Genomic DNA, 26080 nt, shown 5'->3' with positions numbered 1-26080 from the left:
TTTGTATGGCCCCAAAAACGTTTGCCTGTAAGTATTTTATGTTCAGTTGTTGTAAGAATGAATAGTATCAAATATCTCTGATGTGAGCCTTTGTTGCTGAATAAAAAGACGTTGTAAATCTTTAATTAACCTGTAAATGCCAATCGTTAGCGTGTCTATGGATTTTCCCATTCAAGTTAGCATCGAGATAAAATGACAGCTAATACAACATTCACATCGTAAATGAGTAAAGGTTAGTTCAAAGGCTGACATATTAGACCTAAACACAACCAATGAATTTACATAAACTTAGCATGAGCCTGCATAAAGAATTAGCAACCCATCTCCAACTGCTTGCATAAACAAATTAGCTTAAACATCAGCATTACTTGTAAAGTTCGCCGGTTTTCTCCTCTCAGCTGCACATACACACAGCACCAGTGTGTGGACCGGCAAAATAAAAGCATGAGTTTCAAAATAAGAGTCCGTATGTATAAATCAACTAAGACTTGCTTGAAAGGCAGAACAATAATAAAACGGCGTTAACGTGAGATAAAAAAAAAAAAATTGTCGGCGTTATTTAATTAATGCGTTAACGCGGTAATAACGCGTTAACTTGCCCACCCCTAATTACAATACAATATATTACGTTATAATGCAATAGCCTTTACTGTTATTGTAACAAAAATGCAGTTTTACTTTTTTACAATTTAGAAGTTGTACTTTTTTACTATTACTTATGTAAAGGAGCTGAATTGGTACTTGTACTTTTGCAAGAGTATTTTTTTCATCCAAGTAGCTGTACTTGTACTTAAGTACAGAATGTGAGTACTTTTACCACCTCTGGATGTTCGACTGCATGTTATTGTTAAGGACATAGAAAATATTCAGCACAGGGAATAACAGCTGCATATGCACTACATTAACTGAATTAAAACCTAATTTAAGCACCATAAATATGTGGCTGATCTATTAATATGATGAGAAATACTGAGTATCTTTTGTTGATGCATATGGAGGAGAAAGAAATGGAAATATTACTGTAAAAAACTAAAAGGTGTGATGGTAAAAACGCAAATTAAAAATGAAAACAGTGACATTAAAATGCACTTTGACTTAATGATTAAATAAACTTTTTTTTAAAAATTGATTTATTTTGAATATGGAAATTCCTGATTGCTACTAACTGACTTCTTTGCCCAACATAATATAGAAATAAAAATTCAAGGAAGCACACAATAATACATAATAAATTTCACTAACTATACGTCCATTTCTCACATGAAAAGCGTGAAACAAGAGAAATTTAGGACGAATAATGAGTTGAAACAGTAAATGATGTGAAACAGGTGAACATCATGATTTAGTCCAAAACCAGTGTCTGGGGACGACCCAAATTGGGCCCAGAACCACCAGCTGGACAACAAACATGAGAAAATGAGTGGAATATGTATGTAGGGAGTTGGACTGAACTGCATCCAGAACCAGCATCAGGTCCAGACACCAGGGTCCGTCCTGGTCTGGGGTCAAAGGTCATTCAAGTCCAGGGAGGTTTCAGATCAACACGTGCTGCTTTCAGGTGCTGTTTGTTAATATTTTATCACGATAATGTCAAACCACATTGTGATCATGTTTCAAAGGTTCTGGTTCAGGTCCTGGTTCTGGTCTGTTAAGGTCCACGATGGAGAACATGAGGAGAATCTGGAAACACAAACACCCTGAACAGTCGAAAACCTGACGAATGAGACCAAACGAACCTGAAAGGAACGGAAAACATCATTAAAACAAACACAAACAGGTAAATATTAATGGAAATAAAAGTTTATTTTTAGAAAACAGTAAATGTCTTGAGGTGAAACATCATGTTTTTCTGTGAAATACAAGATAAAATAATAAAATAAGCAACAAAATGTAAAGAAAAAGAAATTATCGAAAAAAAAAAATACAGTTGAAGGTGTTTATTTTTATGTTCAGTTGATATATTTTGCTGAAAACATCACTTTTTCCTCTGTTTTTGATTAAAAAAAACAACTTTGAATTTAGTCTGAACTTTAATGAACATCTACATGATCAGTGAATTAAATATAAACAAATACATGATATTTGATGACACAAAATACAGAGGATTTTATCTGTGATAAATCACTTAGATGTAGAGAGAAAAAAAAATCCTTTGGAGGTGATTTAAGGTGAATATGAATGTAAGAGCATGAAAACGTCATCCTTTATGTGTGAACTGAACTGTTTCCACCACCAGGGGGGGATGTTGCACCATAGAACAACAAACAGGAAGTGACAGGACAGATGATCAGGCTGTTTTTACTGAGAAGAAGAAGAGTTCACAGCATAAAGGGATGAACAAGGGTCTGGTCTTAAGGCCCGAAGCCTGGTTTTCCTCCTCTGGTTCTCCTCTGGTAGTTCTCCTGAGGTTGTTCTCCTAAGGGTAATTCTCATCAGTTGGTTCTCCTCCGGTAGCTCTCCTCATCTGGTTCTCCTCAGGTGGTTCTCCTCAGGTAGTTCTCCTCATGTTGTTCTCCTGAGGTAATTCTCCTCAGTTGGTTCTTCACAGGTGGTTCTCCTCATCTGGTTCTCCCCAGGTGGTTCTCCTCGGGTAGTTCTCCTCTGGTTCTCCTCTAGTGGTTCTCCTCATGTGGTTCTCATTTGGTTCTCCCCAGGTGGTTCTCCTCAGGTGGTTTTTCTCAGCTGGTTCTCCTCAGTTGGTTCTGAGATGGTTCTTCTCAGTTGGCTCCCCTCAGGTGGTTTTTCTCAGCTGGTTCTCCTCAGTTGGTTCTCCTCAGGTAGTTCACCTCGGCTGGTTCTCTTCAGGTGGTTTTTCTCAGCTGGTTCTCCTCAGTTGGTTCTTCTCAGGTGGTTCTCCTCATCTCATTCTCCTCTGGTTCTCCTTAGGTGATTTTCTCTCAGCTGGTTCTCCCCAGGTGGTTCTCCTCAGGTAGTTCTCCTCAAGTGGTTCTCCTCATGTGGTTCTCAGATGGTTCTCCTCAGGTGGTTTTTCTCAGCTGGTTCTCCCCAGTTGGTTCTCCTCAGTTGGTCCTCCTCCTCTGGTTCTTCTCAGGTGAACGTCAGTCTTCACCTCCTTCTGTCTGTGTTTCATTAAAAACATCCACTTCCTCCTCCTGTGAGGATGACTCAGCCTCTGGAGAGGAGTCCCAGAGCAAAGGAGCTGAACCAGGAGCAGCTCATTAGTGGAAGTGTTTTATTTCCACCCTGAGCCCTGGAGGATGTAGAGGAGGAAACATCAGCAGGTGAAAGTCCTTATGAAACCAGCATCAACAGCAGGTGGAGGTCCTTATGAAACCAGCATCATCAGCAGGTGGAGGTCCCCATTCCATTTCTCTCCATGTATTGACAGTATTAATGGACCAACAGGTTTTCAACAGTTCAGATCAGTACATGTTTGGGTCTAGAGTGGACGTTCTGGTTCTTCGTGGGTTCACACTGAGTCCATCTGAGGAGTCTTTCAAATGTTTGATACAGATGTGGTCGTGCTGTTGCAGACTGTGGGTTCTGTTTTTACCGACTGCCCCTGAATGCACCAGTTGTTGCGTCTGATTGTGACTCATGAGAAGAAACTGAGATCAGCTCTGAGGAAACATCTAGAACACAGAGCCTCCCTCAGACGGGGGGGGTGGGGTGGGGGGGGTCTGGAGGGGGTCTTGGACACCCCACCCCCCTGCCCCAGGACCCTGTGAAGCCACGTCACCGTCGGGGGCTGGTTCTGCTTTGAACCCACTCAGACGGGGGGCGGGGGGGTCAAAAACCTAAGGGTGTGATCCAGCCCATGGGATGGAGTAAACATTCAGAACAATTCAATCTGAACTGGATCAGAACCAGAAACATAATAACAGAAGAACCTTTAAATAATGATGACACATTTTTTTCTTGTAGTATAAACATTCTTAATTACATGAAAAGTTTCATATTTACCAACAATCATTTCACAAAAAATGTGAATAAACTGAACAAACATGAACATGAAATGTCTTTAGAGAAAGAAATATAATTTTAACATAATTTTATTGTTGTTTCTCAATGTTTTTGTTCACTTTTGTTAGTGTTAATGTTTAATTTGTTCATATTTGTTGATTTTTTTGTTTATTTCTTCAATTTTCGGCCACATTTTTGTACATATAAAGAAAGTGAATAAACAGAATAAATATGAACAACCTCACGTCTTAAATAAGTGCAGTTTGATCAATATTCTGCCTGTTATTGTTTAGTGTATTTGTAGATCCATTGTACGATTAGAACAGAACTAAGTAGAATAAATATAAAAATAGACTTAAAATATGAACAGACACAATATGTACAATATTAATAGTCTTTATAAAAATAGTGCGTTTATGTTTGGATAAATATTGAATAAATATTGAATTGTTATTGCAGAACAGAAGGTGATTGCTTGACTTATTGCACATAATTCACATTTTGCAGATTTATTGCACATTATTGGATGTGAGTGTCCAGGAGGAGACGCTGTAGTTATTAGTGTCCAGTCACGTCCACCTGCTGCTGGAGTCCGTTCACCTGGACAGGACAGACTCAGGACAGACATGGATGAGGGTCTTCAATGACCTCTGACCTCCCACACCCAAGGACGCCCATGTCTTTACATGCACTTTATTTACTTTTTTTGTTTTTACTATTTACCTCCTTGCTTCTTCTTCTTCTTTTTTTTTTTTTTTACTAGAAGACTGCAGTTCAGTATGCTGCCCCCCACCCCACCACCACCCCCGCATGGAATGTCCTGCAAAACAACTTAAACCTATCGGAACTTGTTATTATAAGTGGATTTAAAGCTATTTTAAAGGAACGTGAAATCAATAAGCTTAGTCAATGTAACTGTTTTTAAACTTGCATAAATTATTGTTTTGTCACTATCGATTGTATGTTTGTTTGTTTTTTTTATTATCATGTGTTGATTATGTTTTGTCTTGTCAGAAATTGTGTGTTCTGCTGCTTTTCTTGGCCAGGTCACTATTGAAAAAGAGATTTGCAATCTCAATGAGGCTTTTTTACCTGGTTAAATAAAGTGTAAGTATGTATGTATGTATGTATGTATGTATGTATGTATTTCGGTTTAGGTTAGTTTATTTCACACACAGACATAATACAAAACATATGGAACAAAAATAAAAATAATAAACAATACACAAATAAAAAATCAAACAACAGAAAAATAATAATATGATAAACAATACACAAAAAATCAAATAATAGAAAAAAAAAGAACAACTGTTGTGCCTGAAAGGGACAACAGTTGTTATTTATTTATGTAACTTTATTATTATTATTATTAATAATAATAATAATAATTACTTCCTTTTCTATTACTTATTTTTTTCTCTGTAATATTTAGCCTTGAATTACCTTTTGGTTCTCTCTTTGCCTTGTTGTATACTTCATTTCATGCTCTGTTTAAAGATGCCATATTCTGTAGAACTCATGAATAAAAAGAAAAAAAGGAAAAAGAAAAACCAAACATGTAGGAGACACTGATGTCTGAAGTTCAGAGTCGGAGGGTGTAATGACGCATGCGCCCTCTAGAGGCGCTCGTCCCCCCTCCGCCTCCTGCCGCTGCCGTCACTCCAGGTTTACACTCAGGTACAAAACACGCGTGTCGTGGCTTTTGTTAAACCCGTGGACCAGCTGTGGTTCTGAAGGGGTCTGATGTTCTGATGCGGGTCGGTAAATGTCACCGGACCCAACCCAGACCTGAACCCGGTCCCGGAACCAGGCGGATCTTAGGACCCGTGGATTCATTTGTGGTCGAATAATAAAAGTTCGGATTATCTGGACTGGACACGGACGGACAGACCCAGTCCAGACCCAGTCCAGACCCGTGGACCCCAACGAACCCCACTGCGTCCCGCCCCACCGGACCAGACCGAGCCGAGCCCCGGGGGGACCGGGGCTGCGCCGACGCCGTTTACCGGAAGACAGGGTGTGAGACATGGGACTGAGCTCCGGTCGGTGGACGAACCCGCCTCACATGTAGCGGAGGAGCCGCCAGAGCGCGTGCCCGTGCGTCGAACCGGACCAACCAACCACCGGGTCCGACCGGGACAACCCGTTTGGATCCGCCTCACCGGAACGCACCGCATCACTCATCTGGGTAAGTCAAAGTTTCTCATTCCAGTCCGGATCGCCGGGTCTGGGTCCGGGTCCGGGTCTGGGTCGGGACGTGAAGCTGAACTCGTCCGGTTTAACGGATGGATGCGGATGCACGTGTTTCGCGGTCGTGGTTTATTGTTGTTCGGTGTCGGTTCGTGTTGAATCCGCTGCAGATGCGACTGATTTTGCACACCTTGCACACGCGCGCGAACACGCACGCGCTTTGCACCAGGGGAAGGTAGGTCGGGATCCGCAGAGCAGGATGTGCGCAAAAATGTTCACGCACCTGATCCACGATTCAGTCTGGACCCGGACCCGGACCTGCAGGACCCGGACCTGCTATGTAGACCCGGGTCTAGATGCAGATCTAGATTTTCTGCATCAAAACCTAAAACCTGTTATTGATCCAACATCAGCCCAAACATGTGACAAATAACACCATTAGATTCTGTGACAACCACCCACTGGACCAGAACCAGAACCAGAGAACCTGTACAGGAACATCTGCGTCTGTTCTGAGTAACAGTTAAAATCAACACCAACACAAGTTCAACAAAGGATGTAAATAATTCAAAACTGCAGCATCCACTGGTTTAAAAGAATTGGAACTGATTTTAATCCGTTGAATCTTTGGTTTTTAGTTCAATAACAACATGTAGAAATTAAATTATTACAGAACTAAATAGTCACTTTAGTATATAAATCAAATAGACTATAATATAAATGAAATATGTGGAATAAGAATTCTGTGCACTGACAAGAAAAAAAAAAGGTAAAATATAAAAATAATAGAACCATAAATAGAATTATCAGCAGATAAGTAAACACATACGAGGAATTCTCTGCTGGTAGATGTAAATTATAACATAAAATAAAACATATGGTGATCACTGGTCAGGTTTCAATGTTCAAATATCATCATTTTTGAACAAACAAAAACATTATATAACACAAACATGTCAAACAAATTAATTCTTTTTCTAAATGCTTCCAGTTCTTCCTCCTTCCTTCTTAATGACAGTCTTGTAGTGTCACTGGAAAGGCCTTTGGTGAACGAATTCCTCCCCCTGGTGGATTATCTGTGTATTACATGTATCTAATTGGATACATCAGGTTTTTCAAGACAAAAAATATCACACTGGTAATGTAGATGGTGTTTGATACATGATGTGTGATTATATTGTATGTGCTGTTTTTGTGTGTTTGGACTGATGCTTCACTATTCTCTTTTATCTTTTTTTTTCTTAATCTTTTCTCTTTATTGATTTATCTTGTCTCTTATCTGTTGTAACTCTCTCTTTTTAATTAATGTGCTGTAATATATTGCTTTTTTATGGTGCCGATTGTTATCAGACCGGGGACTACAGCAGGATAAAGCTGCCCCTTTTTACTGTTATTGATACAGTTCATTAATTGGGATTGTCCACGATACAATAAACTAATAAACTAAACTAAACTAGAGGGCTTCAAAACTCATGGATCAAATATGATACATTTGGTGTTATAGGGTTAACTGCATATATAGTCCATTCTCTCTTGAGTCTGTTTGATCATGTAAAATAAAATGGGATTAATATAGATTAAAAATTAATGATATTTAATCGTGATTAATTGAAATTAATCCACAGCGACCCTGTGATTAATCTGATTTAAGCGTTGTAATAATTTGACAGCATGAACTAGTATTAAACTGTTGACGTCAGTTTAAATGGATGAAAACAGGACTTTAATAAAATACCCATGATCCACTGCTTCATAAGGAAGTAAAAGGTTCATTTAGTTGATGATGTGATTAAATGCCAGCGTGTCAGTGTCAGCTTCGAGTGCGTCTCCTCCTAAACGTTCACTAGATGTTTAATCCTCATTGAGCTGAATCATCTCCTTCAGCGCTGCACTTTGAAACGCAATGAGAGGAACATCAATGACAGGAAATTAATTAGTGTTGGACTGAGTCTGAGTGGTCTGAGGTGGTTTGATGGTTAAATTTAGACGCTCAAGTGGACGGAGGAGACGCTAATGTCACTCATATGTTTGTGCTGTGTTCACTTCCCTGTTCTGGGGTTTGTCTGCTTTAACGGATGTTGAAGAGTCACGACTGTTTTTACAGAGTCAGACTGGGCATCAGGCCTCGTGTGGCGTTCAGGGGCAAGGCTTTCACTGTGGAATTATGGGAAAAACAGTTGACTGAAGGAGGAGGAGCAGATATTCAACACGTTTCTAAAGTGTGTTAAACTTAACCCATAAAGACCCAGTTTTACTTTTATGGCAATTCCCAAATAATTTTTATCTCTGTATAACCTTCCTTAAGTGATTTGTCACCATTTTTTGAAAGATTATCTTGTGTGTTTTTTCAGTGAAAATCATTTATTTTCCTATATTTAATTCACTAATCATGTAGATGTTCATAAAGCTCAGAGAAAAGTTGGGGATTATTATGTAGAAAACAGAGAAAACTGAAGAAGAAAGTGACTTTTTCGACAAAAATTTCAAGAACTGAACATAATCCCAGTGTGTCCATCCACTGTCATCATGGGTTTTACTGGTGAATCAGTGTTGTAGAAGATGACGGTGTTTCCACGGTAACTATGGAGCCTCTGAATGTCCAAATATGGTCATATCTAATGACCATGAAAAGATGAAGAACTGTATTTTACACCAATTATTGTCATGGATTGATAGGATTAGTGGATCAACAGGAATTAAAGGTGGGGTAGGAGATCCTGGAAAAATGGTTTGAGCAGGTGGACGTTTTGAAAATACACAATTCAAAAGTCCAAACCCCTTTCTTCAGACTCCCCCCCGAAGCCCCGCCTCCAGAGTACCGGAACGCACAATGCGCACAATGGGATGGACAGACAATCATTTCGATGGGTCAGTTAAAATGATTGGATGGTGTTTTTTCAGTCTGGTCCGTTCCACAGGTGACTAAAATGTTTTATTTTTGAATAAGAGCATTTAGTTAATTAGTTGTAATCAGGGTGTGAAGGGAATTTTAAGTAAAAAATGCTGAAGGAAAACATCTCCTACCTCACCTTTAAACTGTTCCATCAGTGGATGGTTTCAATAGACAATGGATGTTTAGGTCTTTAAGGGTTAAAGGTGGACGTTTGGGTCTTTAAGGGTTAAAGGTCTTTAGGGTTAAAGGCGGACGTTTGGGTCGTTAAGGGTTAAAGGCAACATTTGGGTCTTTATGGGTTAAAGGTGGATGTTTGGGTCTTTAAGCGTTAAAGGCAGACATTTGGGTCTTTAAGGGTTAAAGGCAGACGTTTGGGTCTTTAAGGGTTAAAGGTGGACGTTTAGGTCTTTATGGGATAAAGGCAGACGTTTGGGTGTTTAAGGGTTAAAGGCGGACGTTTGGGTCTTTAAGGGTTAAAGGTGGACGTTTGGGTCTTTATGAGTTAAAGGTGGATGTTTAGGTCTTTATGGGATAAAGGCAGACGTTTATGTCTTTATGGGTTAAAGGCGGACGTTTGGGTCTTTATGGGTTAAATGCGGACGTTTGGGTCTTTAAGGGTTAAAGGTGGACGTTTGGATCTTTAAGGGTTAAAGGTGGACATTTAGGTCTTTATGGGTTAAAGGTGGACGTTTGGGTGTTTAAGGGTTAAAGGTGGACGTTTGGGTGTTTAAGGGTTAAAGGTGGACGTTTAGGTCTTTATGGGTTAAAGGTGGACGTTTGGGTCTTCATGGGTTAAAGGCGGATGTTTGGGTCTTTATGGGTTAAAGGTGGACGTTTGGATCTTTAAGGTTAAAGGTGGACATTTAGGTCTTTATGGGTTAAAGGTGGACGTTTGGGTGTTTAAGGGTTAAAGGTGGACGTTTGGGTGTTTAAGGGTTAAAGGTGGACGTTTAGGTCTTTATGGGTTAAAGGTGGACGTTTGGGTCTTCATGGGTTAAAGGCGGATGTTTGGGTCTTTATGGGTTAAAGGCGGACGTTTGGGTCTTTAAGGGTTAAAGGCGGACGTTTGGGTCTGTAAGGGTTAAAGGTGGACGTTTGGGTCTTTATGAGTTAAAGGCAGACGTTTGGGTCTTTATGGGTTAAAGGTGGATGTTTGGGTCTTTAAGGGTTAAAGGTGGACGTTTAAGTTTTTAAGGGTTAAAGGTGGACGTTTAAGTCTTTAAGGGTTAAAGGTGGACGTTTGGGTCTTTATAGTGACGCTGTAATTTTTACAAAATCTAAACATTAGTTTCCAGTTGTAGAAAACGGGGTTTTACACGTTCTTGTAGGTTTCAGATGGTTTAGACACAGTTTTTTCTTCAGTACATGTTATTTGTCTAACGTGTAGGAGGTGAAATGTATGTTCACAGTTCTTTAAATGTTTAATCCTTGAGTTTAACAGTAAAACTGGTTCCATATGGTTGAACAAATTGCTTTATGGTTTTATTTGATTATGTTCTGGCTGCATGAATGAAGACCAAGCTTTATTCATAAATATAATATATAACATAAATATAATAAAAGTGAACTTGGTGTCAGTGATGATAGTTGGTTCTTCACAGTGTCCTGATTTGTTTGTTTAAAGGGTTTGACATCAGAACTGTACGACTTCATCACATTCACATCACTTTATTTGTACACTTAGAGGCCCGTAGATCGAAAACTAAACATTTTAAGATGAAACTGTGTATAATCTTTGAAAGAAAAGAGTTTTTCCAACATTTTAATATGTAATTTGTTGCTAAAACCCCAGAAATGTGAGAGTTATGAGGATTTGTTTGTCAAGTTTCTAACATGGGTCTTAATGGAGAAAATGTGTCTGTGTTCAGTTCACTGTGAAACCACCTTGACAACAAACTGCTGTCAGTCCACAACCGTACATCCAATCTCAAAACTTCTTAAAAGTGAGGCTTGTGGTGAATCTTCTGAATGTATCGATGTAAAAAAAAAAAAAAAAGGAAAAGACTTAGAACTGAATAAACAGCGACTGCAGAAAGTGGAGTTAGTGAGAGAGACAAATTGTATTTAAAGGCCTGTAGATCAAAAATAAAATGTTTGTTGATGAAAATGTGAACAGTCTTTCAAAGAAAAAAGCTTTTTTCCAACATTTTGGTGTATAATTTGTTGCTAAAACCCCAGAAATGTGAGTTTGTATATTTTGCAGCATAAAACCCAACCCTGTCCATTCTAAGTTAGAGTGGGGACGATTTCAGCCAATCAGCTGTCAGCATTCTGTTCCATGTATGTGAATGGGCTTTGGTGGATCACAACGGATGGGAGTCCAGAACCGGTTCTTAGAGGTGGGCGATATATGTCGCCTACGATAATATTGTAAATATTGATTTGATGATGTGCAGTTTTACATCATCCAGTGTTCATTGTGTCTGGAAATGAAAACAAGCGGCCGGTGCATAGACGGTAAAGGAGAGGTGCATGAAAGTCCTCATTGGCCAAATGTGTGCCTCAGAAGCCAATCAGAGGACAGGATTCAGCCTCGTGGTGACTGGGCAGAACCAAAACACAACATGGTCTGACATGGAGGAAATCTGCAGGAGTCTACCGTCTCAGTGGATGGTTTCATAGCAGACGTGGGTCCACATCAGTAGACAGGGAATGGGTCTGTTTGGACCAGACTGATGTGGGTCAAAATAATGTTATATGCAGCTGGGTGGGGCGCCATAAAGGGGGGGGGGTTCATGTGGAGGAAAAAATCTTGTGTAAGATCTGCTGAATAATAGAGGAATAGAAGCTGGGAGTCAGATGTTGAAAGTATGATTGGTTTCACTTTGGTTTCACCCCAGTGTTGGTTATATTAGTTATGGACCGCACCAAGGTTTGAATAGTTTTAGATTTTTCATTATAGTTTAGTTTATTTAGTCTTGACTTTTTTTTTTTTCCACTAATTCAGTTAGTTTTAATTTGTTTTTAGAGCAGGTTTGCTAGTTTTTATTAGTTTTCGTTATTTTCTAAATGCTTAGTTGTAGTTTTTTCATATCTTTTATCTTCTTCACCGTCGTATTCAAATAAATCCCAGACAGGACTCTGCTGCTTTCTCCCAACTTTAGTCTCCATGTTTCCAGGTGGAGTGGGGACCTGAAGACGACTGTAAACCACAAGTGACCACAAGTGATGGACTGTGAAGTGCCGTATGGTGCCGCTAGCTAAAATTGCTAGAGCGAAATAAATCGATTTCATATCAATCCGACGCTGACAAAAATGAAAACGAAGGGAATTTTATGCATGATTTTTTATCTGTTTTAGTTTTGTAAACACACAATAGAGTTCAGTTAGTTATCATTTTTTTCTTTTAATTATAGTTTGTATTTATTTCAGTTAGCGAGAATGTTTTTTCAGTTGTAGTTTTCGTCATTTCATTTTTGTATTTTGTTTTTGTGTTTTTTGTTAACGATAATAACCTTGGTGGATACAGGTTAGAAATTGTGAAAATCTTGTGTAACATCCGCTGTTTAATAGAGGAATAGAAGCCAGGAGTCGGACGTTGAAAGCATGTTAGGTTTCACTTTCGTTTCACCCCAACATTAGTTATGGACCGCACACCCACGTACACAACTGCTGCCCCCCCCCCCCCACACACACACACACACACACACACACACACGTGTTTTGCAGAGGATGTATGAAGCACTTAAAAAACACGAACTGCTCTGAAACGCTGTGTCTTTCCATAGATGTCCTGGTAAGCAAATAGAGTTTTACACCATATATTGTAAAAACAAAAAAAAAGATAGAAAGAAATTCACATTTTAAAGGATGTCATCAGATTATTGTTATTGGGATATTAGTAGTAGTAGTTTATTTTGAGCACATAGAATCATCAGATAACAAAGAATCATACAACATGGTAAAATAAATAAAAATTTTCTGTGCTGGAAAAGGAGTGGGAAGGAGTATAACTTATTGACTCCACCCCCTTTTTACAAACTAATAATCAAACTAGATCTGCTTCCTTTGCTTTGTTCACACACATTTTTCTTCTGTATATTTTTACAATAACACAAAACATCCGTACAAACCATTCACATACACTTTTTTAATCACCTCTCACACAATCAGATTTACATAATCAACCGTTTTTAATATAGACTATAATATTTATATGCACTTTAAATATTTACTCCAAACACAATGATCAATAAATGTGGTAATATCTTTTTATCATCATAACCAATTAACTACAATAATATCTTATTTTATGCTTACTTCTGTAATGTTCAATGTTTGGTTATGATAGTGGATTTATACATCCTTTTAAATGCACAAACTGAAGAAGACATTTTTAAGTTTTGCTCCAGATTATTTCACAGATGGACCCCTCTAACAGATACACTGGCTTTTTATGTTTGTTCTACACTTTATTTTCTTGTAGATTTCAGTTCCCCTTAAATTATAAAAAAAAAATAATCTAGAGATTTTTTTTGCCCATATCGTCCACCCCTACTAGTTCCCTAATGCTCAAATGTTTGTAGAAAGAACAAGGTCTGTTCTATGAGCACGACTGGAAATTTAACTATTGAACAAACGGTTGAATTTCGATGAATATTTAAATAAATCCTACTTTCAGACCGTGTCACCGCAGACACGTCAGAGGTTAAAGGGTTAAACTGATACCATGAGCGGCCTCAGTTCGTGTTGTACTTCAGTTCTACAGCTGTTAGATGTCCTGTATGTAAATGTCCTTCTAGTTGACAGTACAGTCGGTGTAAACGCTTCGGCCCAGTGGTGTCGACGCAGATGTGTGAGTATATTTGTGTTGATCCCTGACAGATCCTCAGATCCTGTGTGTATTAAACTGAGTCCAGGAGTGTTCCATGTGCTTTCATTCACTTCCTGTGGCCGTGGTCCCTGCAGGGGTTTTCCTTCAGCCACTCTGATTGCTTCTGCCTGTTTGTGTCGGTTGTAAATAAGCGTCAACTCCGTCCCCTCTCCGGCGTTTACTCGTGTCTCGTGGCTGAATGTGCTAATCCAGGGGTGTTGAACTCATTTTAGTTCAGTTCCACATTCAGCCAAATTTGATCTGAAGTGGGCCGAACCAGTGAAATAACAACATAATAATATATAAACAATGTCACCTCCAAACTTCCCTCTATGTTTTAGAGCGAAAAAAGTAAAATTACATACAAACGATTCTTTAAAACAATGCGAATAACATAAACTAAAATTTCTTAAGAAAAATAAGTGCAGTTTTAACAATCTTATGCTTCAGTTTATCATTGACACATGTGCATCACAACTTACAGATACAGTGGGTCTACAAATAGGGCTGTGTATCGGCAAGAATCTGGCAATATGATACAAATCACAATACTAGGATCACAATACGATATATCACGATATATCATGATACTGTTGAAAAGGCTTTTTTTTTTTTTTTTTTTTTTAAGATTATTTCCAGGAAGGATTGAATTATACCAGAAATATGTACAAATACTAACCACATTTTTATTTGATCAGAACAGGAGCTAATGTTATATCACAACATTTTTTCTAATTCTCCTATTTTCCAAAGAAACTGCCATCTGCCTCTCAGACAGTAAAAAGTGCTTTGAGGATGTTTCAAATAACCATTATTTAATAAAACAGTGTTAAATAATAATAAAGATAGAAACAATAAAGAAAACCAAAAAACAAAAATTAACCTCCACAAAATCTGCATTTGAATAAATACCTAAAAATATTGATACAGTACTTTTTAATATTGATACAGTAATGTGAAATGAAATATCGCGATATATTGCAGAACCAATATTTTGTAACACCCCTATCTACAAATACATTAAACATTTAATAACATGTTTTTAAAATTGCACTTAAATCTATTAAGACATTTCAGGTTGTTCACATTTATTCAGGTTATTCATGTTATTTGTGAAATGCTAGTTTGTTTTACTGTAAATACAGTAAAATAACATGAAAATTTTTGCATTTACAAAGACAAAATTTTTGAGTTGTCATCATTTATAGGTTATTATGATCGTATTTTACTGGTCTGAACCACTTGAAACTGAACTGGTCTGAATGTGGAACCTGAACTAAAATGATTAATATCTTCAGTGTAATTTTTGCATTTCACAAATTTATCCCAGGGGCCGGACTGGACCCTTTAAGGCGGGCCAGATTTGGCCCCCGGGCCGCATGTTTGACACTCCTGTGCTAATCGCTCAAATCCCTCAACACTCAATGCCAAAAACAGGATGTGAACAGTGTGTTTTCTGTGACTGTGCAGGTTTTGTCATTATTACACAAGAGTGTTTGACACAACAGGCCTGGGCGTTCCACCGCTGCATCTATGAAGCAAGGTTAGAATAGTTTTGGATTTTTACCTCCGCCAAGGAGGTTATGTTTTTGCCAGGGTTTGTTTGTCTGTTTGTTTGTTTGTCTGTCCGTTAGTGTGCAACATAACTCAAAAAGTTATGGACAGATTTGGATGAAATTTTCAGGGTTTGTTGGAAATGGGATGAGGAAGAAATTATTAAATTTTGGTGGTGATCGGGGGTGGGGGGGGCCCACGGGGGGGGGCCACTGATCAGCCTTGGCGGAGGTCTGCGCTCTCCGAGTGCTTCTAGTTCATTATAGTTTAGTTTGATTTAGTTTTGACTTTTTTTTTTTCTCTAATTCAGTTAGTTTTCATTAGTTTTTAGAGCAGGTTTGCTAGTTTTTTTTTATTAGTTTCTCTTCCTCCTCCTCTCCTTCCTTCTCTTCCTCCTCCTCCTCCTCTCCTTCCTCCTCCTCCTCCTGCTCCTCTTATCCCTGGAAGCTCCTCAGGTGTGTTTGTGTGTTTTTGTGTCTGTGATTCATCGACAGCAGGAAAAGCTCGTATGTTGTCCAAATGACGGCTGTGATGAGTTGTCAAATGTGTTTCTGCTGCGTCGTTTCGTGTCTCTGGTGTTTTCAGTGTTTTCTGCAGGATGTGGATTCAGTTGCAAGTTAAAAACCTGTGTGGACGTTTGATGGATCAGCTCCATGGGCTTCAACAGTTCATTTGTTTTCAGACTCGGTGAACGATAGAAGGAAAACACGAGCAAAAAAACAACCGAATAAAACTGAAAAATACAATGTTCTGATAAAACACGCAGTCCAAACGTCTCCGTGGACGTTTCCAGTCCTTCTGTCCAAACGTCTCCAGGTTTAGTTGTTGACACAAACCTGTGCAGCAGTTTGAGCTGGAGACGATAACACTAGTGTTTTTAGATGGAAAAAATAGAGCTCTGTGTGTGTGTGTTTTGTGCCCACACATCAGTGGCAGAAGGTTTTTCCACACACACAGCCCACATGTTTCTGCTCCATACGGTCGTAATAAGATGTTCTTCAGCAGATGGTGTTTTCTTTGTTTACATCGAATTCTAGTCATTCAGCGGAGGATGAGTTTTATCACCACGGACCGACACACACACTACACACACACCACACACGCACGACATACACACCACACACGCACTAGAGATACACACACGACATACATACGACACACACACCCCACACACACACCACACACACACACACACACACGCACGACATACACACATGACATACATACGACACACACACACACACACAACATACATACGACACACACACGACACACACAACATACATACGACACACACGACACGCACGACATACACACACGACATACATACCACACACACACACACGACACACACACATGACACACACACACGACATACACACACGACATACACACACGACACATTTCATTGATTATATTGGCTGTTTTTGTTATTTTGTGGCTTATTTTATTATTTTTTACTTCATTTTTGTACAGTTTTTGCCTATTTTTCACGTTATTTATTATTTTGCACATTTTTTTAATCCATTTTTGTTTAGTTTTATTTAACGTACACAACCCCAGTGTGTCCATCCACTGTCATTGATCCAGCTCTATGGGTTTTACTGGGTAATCAATGTTGTAGAAGATGACTTTGTTTCCATGGTAACTACAGAGCCTCTGAATGACCAAATATGGTCATATGTGATGACCATGACAAGATGAAGAACTGTATTTTATACCAATTATTGACATGTATTGATAGGATTAATGGATCAACAGGTATTGAACAGTTTAGATCAGTAGATGGTTTTGGTTAAAGGCGGACATTTGGGTCTTTAAGGGTTAAAACTGTTTTTCAAGTGTACGCACTGTTTATACATTTTAACCCAAAAGAATAAAATAATTTGGGAACTGACACAAATGTCACATTGGGTCCTTAAGGGTTGACATTTTCTTGAACATATAATGTACATATTCTATAGTGTGTTTTTATATTTTGTCTGAGTATTTAATTTTAGCAGAGAACTACATGTTTAAATTTTGTTGTGTGTATATAATGACCATAAATCATCTTGAATAATCGTCCAGTTTTAAAACCATCTCTTTCCACTGAATCATTCTTTTGTCAAACCAAACCATAGCTCGTTTTCCTCATTTCACTGTTACTTACATAAAGTCTTTTAATAACAGTCAAACTTCTGTGGTTCTAAACTGATGACCTTCATTTTGTGAATCTTCTCTATTCCGTTCCCGGTGTAGGCGGCTTTTATAACACGTCTTTCCTTGTCCTTTCTCTCCGTCCTTGTTTCTTGTCTCTTCCGTCCAATAAATGCTTGAAAATGCTCTGAAAAGCTGCAGAAACAGCCTCGATGGTGAATCAGAAACAGCTTGATCACCGTTAAAGACACAGATGGAATAAATCCAGTTCCAGTCAGTTCAGTTCAGGATCCACATTCAGACCCATATGATCTAAAGTGGATCAGAACCAGGACAATAACAACCTTTTTACAAACTTTTGTCTTTGTTTTAGGGTGAAAAATGTACAAAATCAAATTAAAAGCTACAAAAATTACATTATGAAAATTTTAACATCTACAAATGATCTTTTAAAAAATGTGAAGAACCAGAAAAAGCCTCAACAATCTGAAATGTCCAAAGAAAAAAAAGTGTGATTTGAACACTTTAATGCTTGTTATTAAATGTTTTGTGCCTTTGTTTCTGATCTGTACATGTATAAATGATCAACTGAGACATAATATTGTTAAATTGGTCTTATTTTTTCAGGTTATTCACATCTTTTTTGTGAACGGATAGTTAATATTTTCATAATTAAATGTTTTTTGGGTTTTTTTGTTTGTTTGTTTTTACACGAAACAAAGAGAAACATTTGTATTTGTCATTATTTCTAGGTTATTGTGTTATTATTTGACTGGTTCTCATCCACTTTAGATCATATTGGTCTGTATTTGTATTTATTTATTTATTTTTATTTTATTTTCTACAGTTGTTCTATGTCTTTTAATCTATTCTGGTATTTTACTCTGTTATTTTAGTTTTGATTTATTTCTCTGTTCAGCACTTTGGTCCGCTGTGGTTGTTTTAACATGCTTTACAAATAAAGTTGGATTGGATTGAATGTGAAACCTGAACTAACATGAGTTTGACGTCTTTGATCGTTAATATCTTCTACTAATTGGATCAGACTCTTTGGTGGGCTGGTTTTGGCCCATGGGCCGCATGTGTGTTTTGTTTTTTTGTACAACTTTATTTATCGTTTTTCCATCTCAACAACATTGACATCATTAAAGCATTTCTTAGAATAGTTGTGAACTTGCCCCCCCACCCATCCAGGTGGCATCCCTGCAAATACATCCACATAAACACACACCTATAAAATGGACAAACAGAACAACAAAAGAAGAAAAATACACAAGTACGAAAAACAGACACACACACACATACACACACACACACACACACACACACAAAAAAAAACAAAACGAGAAAAGCACTCAGAGAGCACAGACCTCTGGCAAGGTAGGTCAGTCCCCCACCCCCCACCCCCCCCATCACCACCAAAATTTAATCATTTGTTCTTTGTGTCAGTATCAACATTTCCTGAAAATTTCATCAAAATTCTTAAGAAAAAATATAAAAAATTCATCAAAATCCTTCCATAAATTTTTGAGTTATCTTTCTAACAGACAAAAAAAAATCTGCTGCCCCCCCGATCACCACCAAAATTTAATCTTTTGTTCCTTGTGTGAGTATCAACATTTCCTGAAAATTTTATCCAAATCCGTCCATAACTTTTTGAATTATCTTGCTAACAGATAGACAAAAAAACCAAAAAATCCACCCCCCCATCATCACCAAAATTTAATCATTTGTTCCTTGTGCCAGTATCAACAGTTCCTGAAAATTTCATCAAAATTCTTTCATCAAAAAAAAATCATCCAAATCCGTCCATAACTGAGTTGTCTTGCTAATAGATAAACAAATAAACAAACAAACAAAGACAAATAAACCAAAAATCTGCCCCCACCATCACCACTAAAATTTTATCATTCGTTCTTTGTGCCACTATCAACATTTCCTGAAAATTTCATCAAAATTGTTGAGGAAAAACACAATGATTAAAATCCGTCCATAACTTTTTGAGTTATCTTGCTAACAAACAAACAGACAGACAGACAGACAGACAGACAGGACCCCCCCCCATCACCGCCAAAACATTATTATTTGGTCCTTGTGCCAGTATCAACATTTCCTGAAAATTTCTTCCAAATCCGTCCATAACTTTTGGGTTATCTAGCTAACAGACAAACAAACAGACAAACAAACGAACCCTGTTGAAAACATAACCTCCTTGGTGGAGGTAATAATAAATAAAAACACAGTCCATCTGTTTTCCACCTGTGCTGTCTGTGGTGCTTTGTCATCCTGTTTAAACTCGGTCTATAAATGTATGCACTCCCCCTCAGACTGTCCATACACATGCTCCGCCCACTGCTCCTGGAACCACATTACAGATGTCGGTGTGTTGATGCTCCGCCCACTCCTCCTGGAACCACATTGCACATGTCGGTGTGTTGATGCTCCGCCCACTGCTCCTGGAACCCCAGGGTGAACGTTCGCTCTCAGTCTGATCCAGGATCTGCCGCTGGTCCTTGGTTCCTCTCATTCGTCCTCTCATGTGACCTTTCCCCCACACAGTCCACAACCCCGGGTTAGAACCACTGTCTGGAACCTGGTTCAGGCAGATAAGAACCAGGAAATGAACATGTTGTTTTGATGTGTCGAACGCCCAAAGGGACAGATTTGGAGCGAATGGGTTCACAGCGTCTGCAGTGAAATATGATAGACACAAGCTCAGCACTTGGATATGATGTTCTCATGTGAAGGACAAGTTAGAAAACAAACAAACAACAAAAAAAAGCAAAAATACTGGAAATGAAGCTGCATTTTTACTGATGGAGAAGTTTATCAATCTATAAAATATAAAATAAGATTTTAAAAAATGCTTTTATTGTCACTGTTTTGATGTACAGAGATGTCAGACTATAGAGATGATGATGATAAATATTAATAATAATGATAATAGTGACGATGATGATGATAACAATAATGATGATAATAATAATAATGATGATGATAAATATTAATGATGATGATAACTGACAATGATGATGATAATGATGATAATAATGATGATAAGTAATAATAATGACAATAGTGATAACAACAACAACAATGGCGATGAAAATTATAATACTACTGATGATAAATATTAATAATAATGATAATAGTGATGATGATGATAATGATAATGATGACGATGATGAATATTAATAAGATAAAAGTGACGACGATGATGATGATGATAACAGTAATAATAATACTAATGATGATGATAATAATAATGACAATAATAGTGACAATGACGACGACAACAACAACAATGGCGATAACAACAACGGCGATAACAAAAATTCTAATACTACTGATGATGATAATGATGAAGCTGGTAAATCTAAAGTTCAAGTACAGGATGCTAATAATACATTATATTAAAAATTAAGTGAAAAATACTTGATCCTTCAGTTCGTCATCAACTCTTATTGTCGACAGATGTGGAGATACGAGGTTTTCACTGGACACGAAGCTGTAAAATAAAATAAAATTAAATAAAACTGTCAGAATAATGAAGTACAAAGTACAGTGACTGAATCTGAGACGTGGAAACAGAAACAGAAGCTTTACGTTTGTACTCAGATTGGACGCGGTGACATTCCATTCTCCCATGATGCCATTCTGCAGATGTTTGTAGCCGTGGGAGGTGCGTGTGGGCGGGGCCACATTTCCTGGATTCCTGAAAGGTCGTCTCCTGGATGGAGGTGTGGCAACCGCAGATGTGAGCGGCTCGTCCACGTTCCCAGGTGCATCCGCCGTAATCCCAGTTTATTATCCCATGATGCATCAGTGCTCAGAGGCTGTGGTCGTGGGTTTAGCGTGGATTGGCCTCATGAACATGTCCGTCCGCTCAGATCAATCTGGGCGGCGTTTCCGGCATCACAGCGGTGATTGATTAGACAGGAATGTGTTTAAGGGGTTTACAGATAGTCGTAGCTCCGCCCCCTCGCAGCGTCCTGTTAATCCCATGGATTAAATGAAAAAGATCCATGGATTAGTGTGTAACAGACACACACACACACAGACACGGACACACAGACACACACACAGACAGACATACACACAGACACATACACACACAGACACACACACATACAGACACGCACAGACACACAGACACACACATACAGACACAGACACATACAGACACGCACAGACACACACACACAGACACATACACACACACACACACACACACACACACACAGACACATACACACACACACAGACACACACACACAGACACGCACACACAAACACACTGACACACACACACGCAGACACACACAGACACATACACACACACACACACACACACTGACACACACACACGCACACACACACAGACACATACACACACAGACACGCACACACACACACACACACACACACACACGCACACACACACAGGTGGTTTTACTGACAGACAGAATGTGTTTGTGTTTGTCAGAGAAAAGCAGGAAGTAGTTGAATTCCATCCAAACCTTCATCTGATCTGGATTTAATCCAATGAATGAACCTGGAATCAGAGAATGAACGTCTGAAATATATCCAGTCACAGACTCACACCCCCCCACACACACACACACACACACACACCCACACACACACACTCAGGTTCACTCTCACGTCCTTTAACCCTTTCATTCATGGATTATTTGAACCTGAGTCCAGATTTTTTTTCCTGAGTGTTTTTATTCGTCTATGAAAAAAACTATGCAATTTTATTTTTATGAACTTATTTTTGATGTAGTTCCATGAATGTCCACTCCGAGGTTATTATCATTAATGAAAACTAATGAAATGACGAAAAGTAGAATTGAAAAAACATTTTTGTTAACTGAAATAAATAAAAACTATAACTAAAAGAAAAAAAAACATAACTAACTGAAACTGTATTGTGCGTTCACAAAACTAACTAAAACAGATAAAAATTATGGCTAAAATTCCCTTTGTTTTCGTCTTTGTCAGTGTCTGATTGATACAAAATCATTTTATTTCTCTTGAGCAATTTTAGCTAGCGGCACCATACGACACTTAACGGTCCGTCACTTGTGGTCACTTGTGGCTTCCAGTCGTCTTCTGGTCCCCACTCTACCTGGAAACATGGAGACTAAAGTTGGGAGAAAGCAGCAGAGTCCTGTATTAGATTTATTTGAATACGACAGAGAAGAAGAGAAAAGATATGACAAAACTAAAATTAGTACTAAAACTAAACTAACATTAAGCATTTAGAAAAAAATGAAAATGAATAAAAACTAGCAAACCTGCTCTAAAAACGAATGAAAACTAACTGAATTAGAGAAAAAAAAGTCAAAACTAAATAAAACTAAACTATAATGAAAAATCCAAAACTATTAGAACCTTGGTCCACTCATATATAATGTCTCCTCTCAGCGGTTACTGTGACCCCCTCCTCGCTTTGACTCAGATGAAATGTGGCAGATGAAGGTAACTGGGGGGTCAGGGGGGCTCTGATGAACCTGGAGGCCTGCAGAGACGACACAGGACAGAAAAACCTTCACAGTATGAGAACGAGGACATGAAAGCACCACTGTTATATCAGAGCTGTGGTAATAAAACGCCGTTTCCTTTAGAACCGAAGAAGAAGAAGAAAGAGGAGGAGGAGAAGAAATCAGCCTCATATGATAGTGACCAGTCTGTGGACCCTTTTCTAAAAGGAGTCTGGGATAAAAACAATAAGCACTAAAGTCAGAATATTATTGTTAGTGATTAGAAGGCTGTTGTATCCAAAATTACTAATATCTCCCAAATTATTGGTCCTATCAACTTACTGTTTTCACTAGTCTGTTCATTGACTGAAAATACAGAAGTATGACAAACTGTAACAGTCAGCTGTGTACAGACACACACACACACACACACACACACTTGGCTTTTACAGAATAGATCTTTATTGTCACTCACAGGAGTAATGAAAATGTGTTTAGCAGCAAAAATTAGTGCAAAAACAGGACTGCATCCAAAAAAGGTGAAACAATAAGCAAAAAAAAAGTACTAAAATAAAGTAAGTCAGTACATAAATAAATAAAATGAGCAACAAAATGAACTTTAACAGCCAAAGTAATGACTAAAATGAACAAAAATTAATAATAAATCAACAAAGTTATAAGTGATATTAACAAACTAAGCAACAAACTGAACAAAATCAATAAAATGAACTAAAGTGAATGAGAAAATGTACAGAATAATAAAATATATGGGGAAAATAAGCAACAATAAAAAATGCAAACATTGATTCACCAGTGAAACGTAATGACAGTGGATGGACACACTGGGTTTATGTTCAGATAAGGAGAGATTTGACTGAAAAAAAACCCAAAAACACTTTTTCTTCAGTTGCCTCTGTTTTTATATCATAACCTTTGAATTTACTCTAAGCTTTAATGAACATCTACATGATCAGTGAATTAAATGTAGTGTAAATGTGTAAATACAGAGGATAATCTAATGAAAAATGCCTTTCAGTTAAATGGAGTCGGTGGGTTTTTAAGGGTTAACGTCTGTTCCTGGGTTCCGCTGCCGTTCTTTCCTGTAAATTAAAGGAGTACATGTTAATTGCGTCCTTGGATTGAAACGACAGCAGAGACAAATGGAGCCGGGGTTAAAGGTGGAAGTGCTTTTATGAAGGCCTCAGTTTGTCGGTTCTGTGCTTGGACTGTGATTGGCTGAAGCCTCTGAAGCAGGTGAGATGTGGAAACCACTTCAGATCCAGACGAACTCCTCCAGCTTTTGTGTGCATCATTATCCAAATGTATGAACACAAGTCTATTAGCATGAAACACTCAAACGTCCATGTACAGAAGCAGAATTAGAATTAGAGAGCGTTCGTTGTCTTAATTACCTCCATCCACTGAATACTAATGAGCCAAATGAAGCCGTCAGCTGTTTTTTTTTACACCGCAGATGTAGGGATGGGAATCGAGAACCGGTTCTTTTTGAGGACTGGATCCCAGTAGCTCGATTCCTTGGAATCGTTTGCCTGTCTGCTTAACGATTCTTCTTAGCGATTCCGCCTTTGTTGCGCATGTGCGATGACATCACGCGTAGGCAGCATTGTTTTGGTCAGAACGTAGCCAACATGGAGTTGAGGCAGAAACGGTCTAAAAAGACGACACCAGGTCCACTGGAACACTGTCAGAGCTTCCATTTGTTCAAAAGGGTGGAATCCCTCCAATATACTCCAACATTTGTCCACAGCATGTGATTCATTTACAGGAATGTCATGTATTTGGTACGCTACTTAGCAACGCTTGTGAATGTAGTGGCAGAGTGAACACCGGGCCCGGTTCCGGTGCAGGCAACAAACGTCGTACCCCCTCAAGTACAAGTTTCCGAAGGTAAGGGAAAGGAAATGAGGTGCACAACAACAGGAGACGGGCCGAACCAAGTCGAACTGATTTTATCCCCCCCCCCCCCCCCCCCGAACCGGGCCCAGCGTCATCTGTTAATATTATTTGTACTTAGTGTATATGTTATATTTTCTGTGCAGATGGAAATATAGATCTTCTGTGTGTTTTGGATCTAAATACTGAACTGGATTATATTCACTGGACTGGTACCAGGAGAACCAGACCATATTTGTTGGGATGGATGTTTGATCTGCAGACTGCCTTCAGAAGGAACAAAAGACACATTTCTCCAGTGGTCCAGTGTTCCATTGGTGTTCTGTTGGTGTTCCGTTGATGTTTCCGTTGGTGTCCAGTGGTCTGGGGTGTTCCTTTGGTGTTCCATTGGTGTCCAGTGGTCTGGGGTGTTCCGTTGGTGTTCCATTGGTGTTCTGTTGGTGTTCCGTTGGTGTCCAGTGGTCTGGGGTGTTCCGTTGGTGTTCCGTTGGTGTCCAGTGGTCTGGGGTGTTCCGTTGGTGTTCCGTTGGTGTTCCATTGGTGTCCAGCGGTCTGGGGTGTTCTGTTGGTGTTCCGTTGGTGTCCAGTGGTCTGGGGTGTTCTGTTGGTGTTCCGTTGGTGTTCCATTGGTGTTCCGTTGGCGTTCCGTTGACGTTCCAGTGGTGTTCCGTTGGTGTTCCATTGGTGTTCTGTTGGTGTTCTGTTGGTGTTCCGCTGGTGTTCCATTGGTGTTCAGTGGTTTGGGGTGTTCTGTTGGTGTTCTGTTGGTGTTCCGTTGGTGTCCAGTGGTCTGGGGTGTTCCGTTGGTGTTCCGTTGGTGTCCAGTGGTCTGGGGTGTTCCGTTGGTGTTCCGTTGGTGTTCCATTGGTGTCCAGCGGTCTGGGGTGTTCTGTTGGTGTTCCGTTGGTGTCCAGTGGTCTGGGGTGTTCTGTTGGTGTTCCGTTGGTGTTCCATTGGTGTTCCGTTGGCGTTCCGTTGACGTTCCAGTGGTGTTCCGTTGGTGTTCCTTTGGTGTTCTGTTGGTGTTCTGTTGGTGTTCCGCTGGTGTTCCATTGGTGTCCAGTGGTCTGGGGTGTTCTGTTGGTGTTCCGTTGGTGTTCCATTGGTGTTCCGTTGGCGTTCCGTTGACGTTCCAGTGGTGTTCCGTTGGTGTTCCATTGGTGT

At 39.0% G+C, this 26080-nt stretch overlaps 1 protein-coding gene across 2 annotated transcripts in view; it reads left to right on the top strand.

Annotated features, from left to right (window-relative positions):
* Positions 1-5588: 5588 nt before the first annotated feature.
* camkk1a (calcium/calmodulin-dependent protein kinase kinase 1, alpha a) overlaps positions 5589-26080 on the top strand; it is a 74825-nt gene continuing 54333 nt past the window's right edge. Inside the window, exon 1 of one of the 2 annotated variants that reach the window (XM_030153201.1) lies at positions 5589-6112. The gene's annotated coding sequence lies outside the window, so the exon portion shown is untranslated. The remainder of the gene's footprint in view (positions 6113-26080) is intronic. The other variant, XM_030153202.1, reaches the window with a different exon arrangement.

This window comes from Sphaeramia orbicularis, chromosome 14 (genome assembly GCF_902148855.1).
Source record: "Sphaeramia orbicularis chromosome 14, fSphaOr1.1, whole genome shotgun sequence".
NCBI classification, from domain to species: Eukaryota; Metazoa; Chordata; class Actinopteri; order Kurtiformes; family Apogonidae; genus Sphaeramia; species Sphaeramia orbicularis.
Note: the sequence above shows the minus strand (reverse complement) of the source record. Positions and strands in the feature narration are given on the sequence as shown.